Below are 5,387 nucleotides of genomic sequence, written 5' to 3'. Positions count from 1 at the left end.
TTTATTTTAAACTTTCCACAGCAAAACTTAAAAAAAAATATTTTAAGATTCTGAGAATTTTCCATCACCAATTTTGTATTTAAAGTCCAATAGCTCAATAGCAAAAAGTTTAATTTATGGACATATGAAATCTAACAACACGCCCAGTTTATGAAGATGCCCTTTATATATAATCAGAGATGTCACAATGTAGTATAACTAGTTGAGTAACATGGCACTGTTAAAGAGTAGGAAAAAAAAGTGGGCAGTGTCTTCACGATAGATTTGTGGTCACATATTTAAAGGCAAATATACCACATGATGAGACCATCAATTCGTAGATCAGAGAAGATGGTACACTCTTTATGCCATTTTGTGTTGAATATTCATCATTAATTTTGGAATTTTTGGAAGTGAAGCATAGTTAAAACAAAAAATCCCTCTTGTAAACCCTACATTTTTAGACCAAAAAGTCAAAGGGTGATAGTGTATTATTTTCTTAAACTGTAATTTATGTGCTAGCTTCGGCAGCACATATAGTAAAACTGGAACAATACAGAGAAGATTAGCATGGCCCCTGCGCAAGGATGACATGCAAATTCGTGAAGCGTTCCATATTTTTGATAAATCTATTTGCAGGGCAGGAATAGAGACCCAGACACAGAGAATGGACATGGGAGTGGGGAGAGGGGTGTGGGATGAATTGGGAGATTGGGACTGCCCTATGTGCACTGCCATGTGTAAAGCAGATAGCTAGTGGAACCTGCTGTATAGCACAGGGAGCTCAGCTCCATGCTCTGTGATGACCTAAATGGGTGGGATGGAGGGGGGATGGGAGAGGTGGGGGGTGGAAAGAAGGTCCAAGGGGGAGGGGATATAGGTATACTTGTAGCTAATTCACTTCATTGTACAGCAGAAACTAACACAACATTGTACAGCAGCTATATCCCAATTTAAAAAAAAAAGCTGTAATTTAATATTATAATTTGTTTAATAAAATTATATTCTCAGGAATATATATATATATATATATATTTTTTTTTTTTTTGCGGTACGTGGTCCTCTCACTGTTTTGGCCTCTCACGTTGCGGAGCACAGGCTCCGGACGCGCAGGCTCAGCGGCCATGGCTCACGGGCCCAGCAGCTCCGCGGCCCGTGGGATCTTCCCGGACCAGCGAAGTCCACTGCATTGGCAGGCGGACTCTCAACCACTGTGCCACCAGGGAAGCCCTCTCAAGAATATTTTTATGTCATTATGGTAGATTGTGACTTTTTTGAACGGTGGTTTTTTTTTCTATCGTCTGAAAAACAATTCTCTATGTCCTCAGATACTTAATTTAATTAAAAAAAAAAAGACTACTTCACAGTAGTGAAGAAAATGGAGATTCCTGAATGACATTTTCCCTTTAAAAGACATTTTACATTTTAAAGTAATAATAAAAGGTGATGTAGAAGAAAATGCTTTTCTCTAGGGTACATCAAATACGTATAAGCTTACCTAAAATGGTTCCAATTTCTCCACTGCAGCCACCGTAATTCAAGATTATCTGTGGTAAATTTAAACTGCTTGTTCAGCCTTAAAACAAATTTTAATTTACCTGAGGCTGCACACTAGACCCCGTTCACTTTAAGTCGGACCCACTTTGACCCTGACTCAGCGCAGTTTTTAAGTCGGATTCAGTCTGACTCCGGAAACGGCGGGGTTTCTCAGTTGGACCCAGTCTGACCCCGGAAGCAGTCTGACTTTTTAGTCAGACCCAGTCAGACTCCGGTTGTTTCCGGACCCAGCCCCGCCCGAAAAAGAAGTGCGCAAATAGAGTCTGAAAGCTCATAATGCAAAAGCTGCAGAGCTAAAATCTGGTATCTGAGAGTTATTTATCCACCAGCTCCGAGGCAGCGAGAAAGAGAGGAACTTAAGCGGCTTAAAGGTACCTCAGCCTGGTTGCTCATTGCTCCTGGGGACCCTCAGGGGCCTCCTTTGGTCCCTTCTTTTAAAACCAGAAGTGTTAAGAGATAAACGGAGGTATATTTTAAAATTTAAGAATTTTTTTGAGCGAAAATCTATTTGACTCGGCAGTGCCAAACCTGAAGTGGTTACTAGCACTCCAGCTGACAGGAGCTCCGAGACCGACTTTTATAGAGAGAAGGTAGAAGCAAAGTAAGAAAATTGTTGATTGGCTACAGCTTGTAGCCTCGTTGGCCTTTGGACTTGGTTTTCCTTAGCGTTTTGATGTCGTAACCTTGAGGCATTTACAGGCTTAATTTCGTTTTGGTTACAGTAGGCAGCCAAGGTATTAGAGCCACATCAGTGAATGGTCTCCCTGTTTAATTAATATAACAGAGCAAATTTAACATTAGTTCCCCATCACTGACTTTAAAGCAGGATTCAGATTTTGCTTTATGCAACTCTAGTCTAAATAAATTTATAGCAAACAGCAGAGGTAAAAGCATTTTGAACTTCTGGACATAGGTGATAGTGGCTATATTTTATTTTTGTTTTCTGAATTTGGGCATCTTTCAAGAAAGAAAAAATGAAAACAAAACACCAAAACACAGTACTTTTATTATAATTGTCTTATGTCATAATTGTGACTGTGAGTGAAATTGAAAAAAAATTATTTAAAATTTTACTCTTAACTAGCTCATTTTACAGGAATAGAAAATCTCACCAAATTAATAGAGGGCAAAGGATGAGATATATTTTTTAAACTGGCACTATTAATGTGCCAATATTAGTACTTCAATTTTTAATAAGAAATTCCATATATAAGCTCTGTATGGTAGCAGTCAAAATGATTCTAATGAAGTAAGCAATGATTCTTCTCAAAAAGTATAACTTACTCCTGACTCATACATATGAATCAGTTGTTATCTTTAATTTTAATTGCTTTTACATAATAAAACAGTATCTTAATATCCATAATGAACACTCGCTGTGACTGTTGAGGGTGACTTTGATTCATATTCATATTTGAAACTCTTTTGGAGTTATATCTACATATATGTTTCAAACAAACTGCTGTTTCACTGTTGGCCCCATGATGGAAAGGAATGAGACTCTCTTGTTCATCTTTTAAACTACAGAAAAACTAGGAATTCACAAAGTAAAATCTTGTTAACTTCTTGCTAACTTTTATAAATTGAGTGATCAGTTTAGGTATAACAGTTTTTCACCAAAATAGACAGCTTTATAATAAAAGAAAAGGACTGATTCTCTTACGTTCATTAAAAGGAAAGAAAAAACATGACTACAGCTGTCTAAGGAATATAATACATAAATGTAGAAACAGTTGTTAAATCACACAGTTACTATCTTTATATTTTTTCTTTGCTCTCTCTTTTACTTTCTATCTTATTTCTCTTGATATTGCTATATTTATGTCATAAATTTTTATTAATAGAAAAGACCACTGTTATGAATATTCTATTCATTGAACACTACTTTTTTAGTAAATTATGCATTATATACATCTTACCATAGCATTAATTTTTAATTTTCTTCTTCTTGTTTTTATAAACTATACTTTTAGTCTCTGTATGCCCAAATTGCTTCACCAAACCCTGACTGATAAAGACTAGGAGATATCCAAGTTTTCAGAAACATGATGAATATAATGTCAAATACAAAATAATGATAACTATAATAAATATCTGTCATAAAATAATATGACAAATATATAAAATATATGACAGTATGTAAGTATATAAAATATTAACAGTGTATGTGCTTATTGCTTTAAGAAAAATTTAAAAATGCATCTATTCAGTCAAACATTATAAACATTTTAGGGCTTTTAAAAATGTGTAGTTAACATTCTTTTATCCCATATCTTTTTACCACATTGTACAGTAGAAGAGGAATCATTTTGGAGAAGGATACAAACCTTTTTGAAATAATGAGTAAGTATTCACTTAAGCCATCATAATGAGACTCCTCAGAAGAGAGGGTATATAAATGTTGGTGTCCTTAGTATATTATTCATAATCAAAACTGTTAGGGTGGATAATATCATCTAAGTAGAGAGATTAACCTGAAGAGAAATGATGATTTTGGATAAAGTTCTAAGGAATTCTCCCATGTGTAGTTAGGTAAAGGAGGAGGAGTCTTTAAGGAGACAGAGAAGGGAAACTGGTAGGGATAGGAAAAAAATTAGAAAATTGTGGTGTCATAAAAGTCAAGAAAAAACTCAAGAAGGTGGAAATCGAGCAGTAAGACCCAAAATTTACTCAACATTGAAGAAGTTATTGTCAGCTACCTGGAAAATGGTACAAAACTGAAAACCATGAGGGTTGCAATCAAGTGGACAAAATAGGTACTAAAATAAGGAAATAATATTCTGATAAGTTGATATATTAAAATGTACGGTGCCATTAAAATTGTCACAAGGATGAAATTTTATAAAATTTTTATGTTTAAAATTTTTAAATATTTGGAGAAGATCTAAATCTTCTCTTGAAATCATTCCTTGGGTTTGGTGACATGATGTTGATTGATTATATTCATGAAAATGGTTTCAATAAAATGGTAGGATTTAACTTTCATGGGACAGGGATTGCAGAATGAAAGAATAAATGGGAGATAAGTGTGTAGAACTTTTATAAAAAATTTGTGAAGAGAAGGAGAGGATTAAAAAATAGTATCATCAGTGGTCTGAAATTCCTAATAAGCTTGTAAAACATATAGTAAGGATAATAGATTGAGTATATTAAAAGATCATGATACTTGAGATGTCAGAATGAGTGGAGGAGGTGGTCCTCAGAGGCATAGAGATGATGGACTTGAGAACTGGTTATGAATTCTTGTGGAAAAAGAAATTATGGGAGGTTGATTTAGGATCTTGGACAGAGACTATAGGCAAGTGCCAAATTCTGAAGTGAATGTGTATGTGTGTCGAGGGGGGCGGAGGAAGGTATTGGATGGTAGTAGTGGTAATGCAAGAGGTTAAAGATAAAACTTGAGCACATAAAAAACAAAAATACTTAGGGGCTTCCCTGGTGGCGCAGTGGTTGAGAGTCCCCTGCCGATGCAGGGTACATGGGTTCGTGCCCCTGTCCGGGAAGATCCCACATGCCGCGGAGCGGCTGGGCCCGTGAGCCATGGACGCTGAGCCTGCGCGTCTGGCCTGTGCTCCACAATGGGAGAGGCCACAAACTGTGAGAGGCCCGCGTATGGCAAATAAATAAATAAATAAATAAATAAATACTTTAGGTAAATATACTTTATTTATTCTCTTGTGATAGTAATATTTTCTAAGTCATTTGCTCTCTATGAGATTTGGCCTTCCTAAAGACAACAGGGCACAGTATTCCATTTTCTCCACAAATAAAAATTATTGCACAGAGATAACAGCCACCAGGAAGACACGTTATAGATCACATGGTGGTTAAAGATTATCTCTGATTCATTG

At 35.9% G+C, this 5,387-nt stretch overlaps 1 non-coding gene across 1 annotated transcript; it reads left to right on the top strand.

The window, feature by feature from the left end:
- Positions 1-494: 494 nt before the first annotated feature.
- Positions 495-601, top strand: LOC115801650 (U6 spliceosomal RNA). The gene has a single exon (XR_004021965.1). It is a non-coding gene; the product is annotated as a U6 spliceosomal RNA (small nuclear RNA).
- Positions 602-5,387: the final 4,786 nt, after the last annotated feature.

The sequence above is a fragment of the Delphinapterus leucas genome, chromosome 3 (assembly GCF_059928025.1).
Source record: "Delphinapterus leucas isolate spDelLeu-1000000601 "Yukka" chromosome 3, BTC_Dleu_Yukka2, whole genome shotgun sequence".
Classification (NCBI taxonomy): Eukaryota; Metazoa; Chordata; class Mammalia; order Artiodactyla; family Monodontidae; genus Delphinapterus; species Delphinapterus leucas.
Note: the sequence above shows the minus strand (reverse complement) of the source record. Positions and strands in the feature narration are given on the sequence as shown.